The 13,283-nt window shown below is 34.3% G+C and overlaps 1 protein-coding gene and 2 long non-coding RNA genes across 16 annotated transcripts in view; 2 read left to right on the forward strand and 1 right to left on the reverse strand.

Moving 5' to 3' along the window:
• rbms3 (RNA binding motif, single stranded interacting protein) overlaps positions 1-13,283 on the reverse strand; it is a 264,037-nt gene that overhangs the window by 60,671 nt on the left and 190,083 nt on the right. The window lies entirely within an intron of this gene.
• LOC137487952 (uncharacterized) lies at positions 4,053-5,708 on the forward strand. Its single transcript, XR_011006805.2, has 3 exons — positions 4,053-4,112; positions 4,432-4,538; positions 5,468-5,708. It is a non-coding gene; the product is annotated as an uncharacterized lncRNA (long non-coding RNA).
• LOC137487953 (uncharacterized) lies at positions 5,750-6,746 on the forward strand. The gene is made up of 3 exons (XR_011006806.2): positions 5,750-5,856; positions 6,177-6,219; positions 6,317-6,746. It is a non-coding gene; the product is annotated as an uncharacterized lncRNA (long non-coding RNA).

Consider the following 13,283-nt stretch of genomic DNA (forward strand, 5'->3'; position numbering starts at 1 on the left):
ATATATATATATACATACACAATATATATATATATATATATATATACATATACATACACAATATATATATATATATATATATATATATATATATATATATATATATATATATATATATATATATATATATATATATATATATATATATATATATATATATATATATATATTCATTTATTTTCTTGTCTGCTTAGTCCCTTTATTAATCCGGGGTCACCACAGCAGAATGAACCGCAAACTTATCCAGCAAGTTTTTACGCAGCGAATGCCCTTCCAGCCGCAACCCATCTCTGGGAAACATCCACACACACATTCACACACACACTCATCCACTACGGACAATTTAGCTTAACCAATTCACCTGTACCACATGTCTTTGGACTGTGGGGGAAACCGTAGCACCCAGAGGAAACCCACACGAAGGCAGGGAGAACATGCAAACTCCACACAGAAACGCAACTGAGCCAAGGTTCAAACCAGCGACACAGCGACCTTCTTGCTGTGAGGCAACAGCACTACCTACTGCGCCACTGCCTCGCCATATATATATATATATATATATATATATATATATTGAGGTCAGAAACATGATTAACTTTGTGTAATAAGTAACAATGACCTAAAAACATATGCTGTCGTGGCTATAATGATCATGTAACATTTTCAGTGTAGAAACCACGTGTAACAACTTAACCTCGCTAGACCATATTAACCCCCAGAACATCTTTAGCAACCTTCTATAGCTACACCCTAACCACCATCCATAATCATCCTAGCAACCCTATTTTAACCACTTTACGGGAAAGTTTGGGGGGAATTGACCTGCCTAATTAATGATTTATCCCCCGTGAAGAACATCAAAACAAGATGTATGGGGTAAATATGAACCATGAGTTACTGACAAAGTCTCTGTCAAAGTCTGACAAAGTCCCATACATAATCTCTGCTGCTCCTTCCTTTAATAGCAAACGGTCGATGAATCTCACATTGTAACGTAGGTTAATGTATTAAAAATCAGAAAAACAACAGGAACAAACACAGCATTAGTTTGGCTATACTTTGGTGTTGTTGTGAAAATAAACTTTAAACATCTTCGTGTCATGATCAGTATCGTGATCCCCCGTGCTCCGCTAGTGTTTGAAGGGAAAGGCGTGTTTAAGTTTTTACCCGAACCAGCACTTTATATTTGGTGATGTACAGTATCGACTGCATGCATGGTTATTTAAAAAAAAAAACCCATTTAGGGGCTTTTAATAATATATAAAAATTGCCTTTCTGCAAAAAACAGTTTTATTTGATTGTTGAAAAATACATTTGATCAATTAATTGATTATTAAATATTTTTTTAGGGTTTTAAATATAAATAGAGTTGTGCATCAATCAAACTATACTAAAATTAAATTGAATACTAAAAAATACAGCAAAAACACAGTGACAAAGCAGCTAACCTTAATTGTTTAAACACCACAAATGTTCTATAAATAAATGCTAAAATGTAGTAAAACCATAATAAATTATTTCATTTCCTCCTCCAAAAGTGTAAGATGCTCTCGGAACTGGTCTGTCATTTTGCTTAAGTTATTTTTGATGACCGTGGTGTCTAATACCAAATTACACAGTTTTATTGCAGTACTTGTGGAAACTATGGTTACCGTAAAACATTTTGGCAAGGCCTTGCTAGACAGCTTCAAGCTACCTATCAACAAAAACAGAAACATATGTACAAGAACACACACACAAGTTCTCTCAATCAGACACTTTATCACACTTAATGAGCTAAAACATGACGCTGTTTGTCAAAGCACCACGGGGCAAACCACAAACACTCTCATGCACTCAAACATCTGCATGTCATTCTGCCAATATTTTAATCAGAGTCTCCTTGGAAGTTCATGCATCATTACATTAAGTGTCCCAACATGATGATGATGACACCTGTTTTTAAATGAAACCTGAACTATTGCAGGGGAAATCAGAATTCTTGGACTCATTTTTACGTTCTCCATTCCTCACAGGGCAGATGTGGGATATTGTTGGGATATGTTTCAATGCTTTGGGAGATTTCCCAAAAAAGAATAAGAATAATAAAAAAAAGTGTGTAGAGACTAACACAAAAATGAGAGCAGAATTTATTGTAACTAAGCTGTCAAAATGAACACACAAACACTTGCAATTATTTTTTTATTAAATAACTGAACTAACCCTCTGGCAGTCTTCTGGTCATTTAGACCAACATTTTTTTTTAATTATAAAAATACAAAATCATCAGAATGGTCTAAAACTTCTTGACTTTTTTGATATTTGGTATGTGAACACACAAAAATTGAGGCCCTGATTCCAGCATGCTAGACGGTTGTAAAAAATGACCGCCATAGGATATAAAAAGAAAATACGCAAAAATATGAATATTCAGACAGTATTTTGTTTGCAGAAATACAAAAATTATTTTCAACAGGGGAAAATGGATGTTAATTATTGCATAAAAGATAATAATTACCACAAAACTCCTTAAAATTCTAAATAATACAGAAAAAAATATTATTAAACAAAATTAATTTGATTGATTTTTACAAACAAACAAAGGTCAAAGAAAAGGTCAACTTATACATCTAATTTGAGTACACACAGTATGTCTCATAGCCTTTTGGACACCCTTCACTGTACTTTGATGCTCACATCGCGACAATGCAGATCTATGATTGGCCAGCTATGATTAGGTCTGGGTATCATTCAAAAATCTTTGATACCAGTACTGGTACTTTAAAATCAATACCAGTTCCTGGGCAATACTTTTGTTAAAACTAATTTAATAAAATTATTATTAAAAATTACATAATACATCAGTTATTGCCAGTTTGTAGTTTTGTAGTTAAACTCTTAAAACATCTTAACTCTTAAAAAAAAAAAAAAATTAGTCAGTCCAAATAAGTTCAAAAACTCCACTAGCTAGTATGTAGTGAGCGCACTTGTGGTGTTGTTTTGTGGCTACCATCACATCATCCAAGTGGAAGCTGCACACTGGTGATGGTGTGGAGAGACTCCTCATAACTATGAAGTGCATTGGGTGTATGGCTATACACGATAAATGCGCTATATAAATACACATTACATTACAAAAAGATTTGACCTAAACATAAACATTGTCAGCATCAGTTTATATATTTTAGTTAAGTTATTTTTGCTATAGATTTGCCGTCATACACACGTGGTTAACCAACACTGACTTGATTTATCCTTATACTGTAGATATCGAAACTTGGATCCGAAAGACAAGACATTTTTTGATGCTTGAAGTATCGAGACAATTTAGTCATGGCTAAAAAGTGTCAACTTCAATGCAGCCCTAGCAATGACGATCGTGTGCGGGTGTGAGTGTTAAACCAGTGTTGAGTACCATAGAGCTGTGGTTCCCAACCTTTTTTTGCCTGAGACCCCTTTTTCCCCCGGAAAATATTGTGAGGCTCCCCTCCACATTTAATGATAGTATCTCTCATAAAAGTTTGCAGTAAGGATGACAAAAAATGTTGTTTTCAAACAAACAGTATGTTTATTACTAAATCTAGATATGTTTATGCAAAAATAATAGCCTGATGTAAAATATTAAAACATAAGCAAGCAAGTTATAACTGAAAAACATCCTCTCAAAATTAGTTTATGAAACTTCACTTATTTTATGATTAAAGTCATTCGCTAGTTCCCGTCTTTTTCTTTTTTTAAAAGTAGCATCACACAAAATTGCATCGTAAACTTTAAACAATGGCACAAAAAGCCCCTCAGATGTGTTATTGAATCTTTTAGACTGTTTAAATCATTTGTAAAAACACACTACTTTACACCTATTGGTGAGGTGTGTATTCCTGGTACACAGCAAATTCATCAGAGTTAAATTCTCGGTGTTGAAGCATTTCAGAGTAAAGTGTTGACGTTAAAGAGTTAGATTTTGATAAATGAATATAATAAGAGTTAGAATTGATTTTATTCAGTGTGAAATCAATGAGTTATCTTTTTTACACTTGGTGGTGTTATTTCCAACATCCGGGAATTCATGCAGCCCCAGTCACTGAAGAATTTTCCAGACGCCATTTTCCATCTGAAGTTTAGAACAGCAACTGGTGAGTCAAACTACCTAAATGTTGGTATTTTACTGACTTTCTTTAAGGAATACAGTTGTAAACATATTGTTAAGTTAATAACTTTAGAATGTAGTGACAATTTTAATCTTCTGCGGTTCATTCATGGTCGTTTGTGTATCTAGCTTAACTGCATTACTATCGACTTCTTTTCAAGAATGTTTTTATATGTGCTCACGCATACATAGTGCATAAAAACATCAAATGTACATGTTCAACACATTTCTGTCACGCTTAATGCCATTTTGTGCGTTGTTACCCATCTGTAAAATAAAATCGACACTTCTCCTTTAATTCGAAGCAAACTAGCGAGGGAATTCCCGGAGCAGCCTAGCCTACTCTGCCCGGATGCTAACGGCAACACAGGACGGTTTCCATAAGCTCTGGAGAGTTTCTAAAACATATCTGGTGAGTAAATCAACATATGCTTACTTGTAAAAGGCTTCCTGACTAAAACATATGATTGTTTGTTATCCGTGTATGTTAATTTTGGTTATTTTAAACACCGCAGCCCTTTTAAACTGGTTCATTCGTGGCCGTCCATATACCGTTAGTCCATAGACTCGCGTGATAACGTACGCTTGAATTATATTAAGTGTTGACAACCATTAAAGTCGGAATGTTAACATTAATGTCTTTAAATGACCGCGTTTGCACTTTCTCAGACATTTGACATTACAGAAGTCTCCCGGAAGTTGCGGGACTAACGTTAACGTTATCCCGCAAATGCACAGAGACTCCCAGATGCCTAAGTAGATGCCCGCAAATGAATGATAATCTCCCGGAAATCGCGCGTCTCCCGCCCGGTCATTAAACACTTTGCACACCCCTCTCCACCGCATCCCTCCCAGCTCTTCAGGTACGTCGCGCGCAAGTCACCCCACCGCTCTTCATGTTCTCATCTCTCCCGCTACCTCCCGCAAATCAACTCTGTTTCCCCCGAAAATGACTTTTCCCAACTCGGGATGTCTGACGTTAGTAAGTTAGGCTATTTCTGTAGTCAGGAACATCTTAGTGAAGCTTTTTCTCCCGCATGATATTGTGCTTAAAACTATAGGCTAAACTTAGCATGTACTGTACACAACATTTCCGTTTTATTAAAGACAATTTAGTGCGTTGTAAACAGCCACCTGTCTGTAAAATTAATCAACTGATTCATATTTGAGCAGCCTAATGATAATACAGGTTTGATTTGTAGAATTATTATCAATAATCAACATCTGAATCAAAATATATCTGAAAAAGTGTGAGGCATACTTTGTGATGTTCATCTCTCTTTTTTAATCTAAAGGTTATGCATATGTGTTAGATACTAATGTTTTGTTGTTTTTTAACAGCCACAGTTCTCTATACAATAACACAAGACCCTGTGACAGTGGCTGATTAGAGACGGATGGTATATTTCCAAAGTTGGTGAAATGACCAAGCACACCTTCTTGGTCATATGTGGTGATAATAATGAAGGTATGTTTGATAAAGTTCTGTATTTGTTTCACAATAAGCTGAGAGGGTATTAGAGCATTAGAGAATAACAAATGACATGAAGGTGATAAGTTTTGTATTGTGGGTGAACTGTTACTTAAATAATGTTTTGCTCTTTGCTTTGCACTTTTCCTCTTCTGCTTATCCTAATATATTAAATTATATTTGGACCTGAAACATCTGCTAGACTCCAGGAAAGGTGGCGTCAATACTGGTCCTGAAAGGGCCCAACAAGTTGAATCTGGTAAAGAAACACGCACGCATGCACGCACACACACACACACACACACACACACACACGCACACGCTTACAGAAAACTGTAAGTTTATGAATATTTTTTACACTGTGGCCAATATTTTGGGGAAGTCAGCATCACTAAATGGCATAAAAGATTTTAAGCTCCTCTAAATTTTGCTCCAAGTGTTGTGTTAAATTCAGGATTCTGGACAGACAGCTGCCTGTTTTTCCAGTTCTAGTCATAGTGATTAACCTAATTGTTTTTGGAGATCCAACAGTGATGTATGTGTTTTTTCTACTTTTCCATATCCTGTCACCTCAACCAGCTGGGAGAGTCAAGTTGTGCATCATCATGAAGATTTTCAAAAGGTGAGTTTAGATTTCTTGAATGTTTTATTTACTTTAAATGTTCTTTTAAATATATCATAGAATTTGATTGCAATTTGTTTTCAAACATTTATCTTAGTCATGCTGGAGTCTTGAAGAGTTCTTAGAAGAGCATCACCCTATATCCGTGCATCAGGAACCACCAGACGAGCGATCAGCAGCTACTACTGTACATCGTCATGGATAAAAAGGTCATCCTGTGGCTGGGAAGCACTTCATTCACAGGACATGCTTGATGAGATTTCCTAGCTCCAGTTTGTTTTCACACAAGTTTCCAGCATTTATACCTTCATTTAAACTGCTGTGTTTGATATGGAGGACCAAGGAAACACCACAAGTGAAAGATTTGCACGCCAAGTTGTTTAAAATGTAATTTCAGAAGAAAACTATGCGTTCAGAAGAAAACTGATGAAACATCAAGTTTGGACCAAAGGACTAAAACAGCCTTTTTGAGCACTGGTCATACATATTTTGTTGATACTGTCTGTACTAATAAAACATTTAAAGCATATTTGACATTGTTGCATTTTAAAAACTGAATGAATTGTTGAAGTGGTGGATGTTTTCAAATAAAATGTTTTTTATTTTGTAATTTACAGTCTATTTGAGTTTTTTACCATATTTACACTCAAGAGAGTTGAATAAAATAATATATTACACCAGGCGGTGTTAAATATAGTTACATTTTTTAACTCTGCCCAGAGTTAAAATTAACCCTTACTTCGGTGTCAATGTGCCAACCCTTTTGAAAGTGTTGATTTAACTCTGTTTTGAGTGGACCCCATGAGACACTTTCAAAGTGTTGAAATTAACACCCATAGAGTTGTTTTGGGTCCCCATATTTTGCTGTGTATGTTTTATGATTCTAGATATTTAAATGTTTTATCTATTTTGAATGTTTTTTTTTTTATTGTCACTAAAAAACATTTTTACATCTGTATCTTTTTGTGTAAAGTGCTTTGAGAATTAAGTTTTAAAGGCACTATATAAAATAAATAATAATTATTATTATTGACAGAGCAACACAAACAGAATGCAGAACTACAAATGCTTACAATGGTGTCAGCGACGTATGCGGCATGTGTTTCCATTAGCTTTAAGCCTCAGTAAAATGAAAGCAGACAAGGTACAGGTGATGAGGGGCTTTAGAACAACAACAGTGAACTGTCAGATGCTGTCAGCAAAAGCACTTTTCCTGTCCTGTCAGCTCTTATTCTTGAAGCACAAGCTCTTAAATTGAACATACAAATATGACAGTTTCAGAATTAAGTGTTTAATAACTTTGTTTAATTTCTGTATTCCTACAGTACATGATTAAACGGTAGGTTATATGGCATTTATTACAACTGGCTTATGTGAAGACTGTCTTATGTTCACTTTTATTATTTGTTATTATTTGATTGATGATTTTGTTTGTTATTTTTAATGTTCAGATTTGAAGCTCTCATTTATACAAAATGGCTATAGGCTACAATATATAAATGGTAAAGCCAATGGTTTTCCTACTCTGTAAAAGACAACAAACATTTTTATGATGCTTTAACTTAATAAGCTAATCAGGTTTCAACTACATTATTTTACATTAAGTTATACAAATTTTAACTTACACTTCTTAAAACATACCACTATATGCATTTCTGGAGAGTGTGAAATACATCCCAGGAGCTACGTTTTTCCCCTAAGTTTTTGTTTTCCCGAATCCACCAGAGGCCGCTGTGTGCGCTTTTTTAGATCTCAAATTTCTTGCGAGTGCCATTCATGCCTGCTGTTCTCACATGAATCCACCAGAGGCTGCTGTCGACTGACTAATTCACTGATCTGCTGAACAATAACTGACCCACCCGGCCACTTCCCTAAACCCAACCGACAGTTTTAAAAAGCAATCCAGAAAAAGAAAAGCCCTTTTCAAATTTTTTTCCACATTTTTAGAATTTACCACATTCTCACCCAGTTATTTAGTTGTTTATATTTTTTTTTGGCTGTTTTTGTCTTACCAGCTTTCTGGTAGGGCTGTTCAATTAATCGAAAATCCGATTTCGATTTTGGCTTTTAACGATTATGAAAAACCATTAATCGAGATAAATTATTATTTCATCACGTACCGCCCCCTTTCCAGTTGTACACGTGTGAAAACTTTTTGCCTCTGCAAAGCTCAGTTCCACGTGAAAATGACTAAAATCATGTGCTGTAATGTAACTTTTACAGCACGGGATGCTCATCATTCATGTTTTCAAAAGCGCAAAAGAGCACGTGCTGTTGTGTGTGCGCGCGCGCCGTGCTTAGCCTCGGACAGGTAGCGTATGTGTGTGTTTGCGCGTGCGCCGCGCTTAGCCTCGGAGAGCAGAGCACACACACATCTAACGCAATCTTAATGTGAGCGCTTTAATGGTCAAGTACATGCACATTTGTGTCAGAGCGCGGTGTTTAGTGATTATTCATATTAACCCTCATTTGTGTAATATACTAACAAGTTGAAAATCAAAAGACACGAGAAAGAGAAACCATATAAGAGCCGCACTATTCTGTGTGACAGTGTGCGGTATTCCTGCTGCTGCCGACTGTTTTTATTATTAATTAATAATAAAATTAAAAATACACTGAAGATGCTTAAAGCACAGTTTAAACATAACAGATTTAATAACTCATTTCTAATAACTCATTTCTTTTATCTTTGCTATGATGACAGTACATTATATTTTACTAGATTTTTTTAAGATACTAGTATTCAGCTTAAAGTGACATTCAAAGGCTTAACTAGGGTAAACAGACAAGTCATTGTATAACAGTAGTTTCTTCTGCAGACAATCAAACATATATATTGCTTAAAGGGGCTAATAATATCGAGCTATTAAAATAGCTTTCAAAATATTCAAACCTGCTTTTATTCTAACTGAAATAAAACAAATAAGCCTTTTTCCAGAAGAAAAAATATTATAGGAAATACTGTAAACAAAAACCTCTGTTAAACATAATTTGGGAAATATTTATATATAAAAATCAATTCACAGCAGGACAAATAATTTTAACTTCAACTGATAATCGTTTTTAATAATCGTGATTACAATTATGACCAAAATAATCGTGATTATGATTTTTCCCATAATCGAGCAGCCCTAGTTTCTGGAGCCGTTCTTCATCAGACTCATCGTGGTCAACTTCTCTCAAGTCTGTTGACGTACATGGTGAGCTACTGGACTCCCCATACGGAGGTAAGCGGTCAGCTGATAAGCAAGAAAAGCAACGGTGTCATACCGACCCATATAGTTCGTTTTAAAAAATGAAATGCAGCCATATGTAATTCACGATCTCCAGAAATGTATATAGGGCTACATGAGCCTATATTGTTTTAGTCAATTTGATTAATTGCTGTGACTAGAAAAGTTAACTTGATTTAACTATATAATTTAAAGCAGCAAGACACATAATAGTATGTCTAACATAATAGTGATACTCTACAGTAGCCCTCAGTCACATAATCCATTGTTTTATGTTGTTTCCACAAAATATTTTAAGACTGAACGGGAAATTATTGCAATATAAAACATACTTAAACATTACCGTTACATAGGATTAACTGTGACTAATTTAAAAAAAATGAAATGATTTTGTTTATCAATTGAAATCACTAACTGAAACACAATAAATTAAAGCAACTTGTTATTTTTTATTAGAAGTGTGTTTGATTGTGTGTTCGTAAGTGTTTTCATAACATTTATCCAAGCAGACAGCTATAACCACATGTATTTGCTAGCTGTTTGTTAACTTTGGGTCATGACACTGCAGATATTCTGAGGAGGAGGGAGTGTGAAGGAGGGGGTCCGTCAATATGATAGACATGTGTTTCTAATCCGTGGCCTGTGGTCCAGTTTGCCAACTCCTGCTGGGCTCCCACAGTCCTCCTGCTCTCTCTGTGGGCGGCAGGCATTCCTGAAACCACACCCCAGATTCCCACCCTCAAGCCTACTGTGGCCCTCGAGTTCCCACATTACTGTTCCTTCACTCATACCTGTCATTCTTCACTGCAACTGCAAATGAGCTGTAGAACCTTATGAAAATCATCATCTGTTCTATTTTTTCCACAAAGATTTAGATAGACTTATCTTTTAATGGGTTAATTAAATGTTAATAATCAGAAATGTAATCATAAATTTCATATACAGTCCTCAGCATAATTGAGTACAGCCCATTTTGAAAATTAATATTTGTATCCATTTCTCAGTGAATGTATTTTGGTGCATTTAAACAAAACGGATTTATTTAACAGATATATTTAATAAAATAATATTTTGGTCATCAAACATACATAGAAATGAAAGAGAATACAAATAAATTCATGCAAAATATTGCAAAAAAATAAAATTACAATCTACAAAATTTCAACTCATTTTTATTTTATTTTTTTGATTTTCCCTGTTTTTAAAGTTTGTATTTAATATTTTTTTCTATAACATGTAAATTGGGATGTACTGATTTTGGACCGTAATAAGCTGCAGATTTGGCTTCAGTACTGAATGATCTAATGTATATGCACAGACATAATATTGTAGAGCTTCATACTAAAAATACGAATTTAAAAGATAGATTTGAGAGGTGTATTTATATATGCTGAGCACTGTATTGAACATCATTTTTAACAAATTTATTGAATCACTAATTGATTTATTCAGTTTAATTGTAATTGTTTCTAAAAATGTTTTATTTGTTCATAATTTATGTTGTTGTCTTTTGTTGTTGTTGGCTAATATTTTAGGGCTTTTAATAATTCTATAGTTTACGTCAGAATTATTAACAGCCCTGAATTATTAGCCCCCTGTTAACGGAGATAAGATTTTTTCCACACATTTCTAAATATAATAGTTTTGATAACTCATTTCTAATGAGTCGTTTCATTTATCTTTGACATGATGACTAAAAAAATATTAGATATTTTTAAGACACTTTTTGAATATTTTTATACAATATCATAATAAAATTATAATATACAATATTAAACTCATAATAATAATAATGATAATAATAATTATTACTACAAATAATAAATAATTAATAAATGAAAAAAAATATATATTAATATATCTAATATAATATAAAATAAGTAATATCCTCAAGGCTCTCTGAAAGACCAGCTGTTTTGTGTAATTGTTTGTAAAATACAATTTTTTTAGTAAATAAAAAAAAAACATTTCCTAAACAATTTGTAGCCCACAATCTGATTTGATTGAGTTTAAAGTCTTTTGACTATTTCATTCAGATTTTCTCAAATTTTATATTTAGTTGTTACACAGAAAATAAACATTTTTAAATGATCGATTTTGTCGATATGTTATAATTACTTCATTTAGTATATTTCTGAATATATCTGGAAAACGAAAGGATCCTAGCTGCACTATAAGCCCAACCAATTCGTATTAATTGGGTTTTTCCCATTCAGCACTCTAAAAAACAACGCTTTTAATGCCATTGTTGGTTTCATAAAGAACCTTCAACATCCATTGAACCTTTCCATTTCACAAAAGGTGCTTTAGAGTAAAAAGACAGCTCTTTAACCTGATAAAATGTTTTTTAAACATGCTCCTTTGGCAAACTGTTCCCTAAGATCCAAAAATGGTTTTACTATGGCACTGTGACAAAACCAGCCTTTTGGAACTTTTATTTTTTAAAAACGATCAATGCTGTTTTAGCTCTGGTCTATAAAACAATATTTGCACATGTGCTCCACACGGAAGTAACTGTCCTAGAACACACAGTGTGGAAAAAAGGAAGGATGGTGTTTACCAACAGGAAGAGCACTGTTTGCCCTGGAACGGTGTGCACTGAGTGGGTAGGAGGAGCGTGTGACCCTGACAAAGCTGGTGTCTACACATCGCCCACGCTTTAATAGCAGCCTACCGCTCAGATCCGTCAGGCTGCCAGCTTGGCACAGCAGCTTTCAGGTCCAGGAACGACGGTGCGCTTTCATTTCACATTCAGCCACCGCTGTATGATACATATAGGAGGAAAACATCGAGAAACTCAGCCCACAGTTGAGCGCAGCTGTGAGGTGAAGCCCACACACACACTCACTAAGACATGAGGATACATTGAATGCAACAGCACCGCAACCCTGGTATTATACGTCTGTTTGCAAGAAGCCCAGTCTTCCCATGAAGCCAATGGTGCTGAGCCTTTTCCTGGAGTTTGACACAGAAAATCTCCTGCATTATACAATACAGCGCTCCTGCATTAAGAGGCCTCCCAATACGTCATTCCAGTTCCCCGTAGAAGCTCGATCTGTGCATTGAGGCTGTGCTGAATACAGAATAAAACCTGAGGTCTCTGTTACTCACCCACCTCCAAACAGAGCTATAATGCTTATAGAAATAGAAATGTTTTAAATCTAAAGCCAGACATAAGATGGGAAAAAATACTGCACTGTAAAGAAATATCTGTTTACTAACAGTTTCCTTATTTTGTGATTCACAAGTGTTTTCTGTTTATTTACGGTTGTAAATTGCTTCATGGGAGCTTGATCCCTCTTCTGTCGGCTTTTGATATGGAAAACTTTTTTGGCCATTTTAGTACTGTACACTGTAAAAATGGTAAAGGTAAGTGGTTGCAAAAAAATGTATATGTACTGAATTTAATCAATTAAATCTACACTGTAAAAAATAAACATTATTTTACAAATAATTTTCAATTTTTTGCAAAATTTTCTATTTTTTATTTTACAGTGAAATACCTGTTATTAAACATGAAAAATTCGAACATTTACAGCTATTTCTTGTATTTTGGTATTACGTTATACTTCTGTTTTTTAAAGGAAATGTTCTGTATTTTCAGAGAGTGACACAATTTCACATCAATATTTACAGATTACTGCTGTAAAATCAGGGAAACAAAACTTCAGTCAAATTGTTTTTAGTAAAATGTTTAAAAATATATATATACAGAGCTCCAGCTCTCCAGCAACTTAGTTTGACACCCTTGTTTTAATGTTTTATTTTATTCGTTTTTCTGACAGTTTTTTTTACGTTCTTTTACAGTTTAATAATGTTTAGCTTAATTTG

This window comes from Danio rerio, chromosome 16 (assembly GCF_049306965.1).
Source record: "Danio rerio strain Tuebingen ecotype United States chromosome 16, GRCz12tu, whole genome shotgun sequence".
Classification (NCBI taxonomy): domain Eukaryota; kingdom Metazoa; phylum Chordata; class Actinopteri; order Cypriniformes; family Danionidae; genus Danio; species Danio rerio.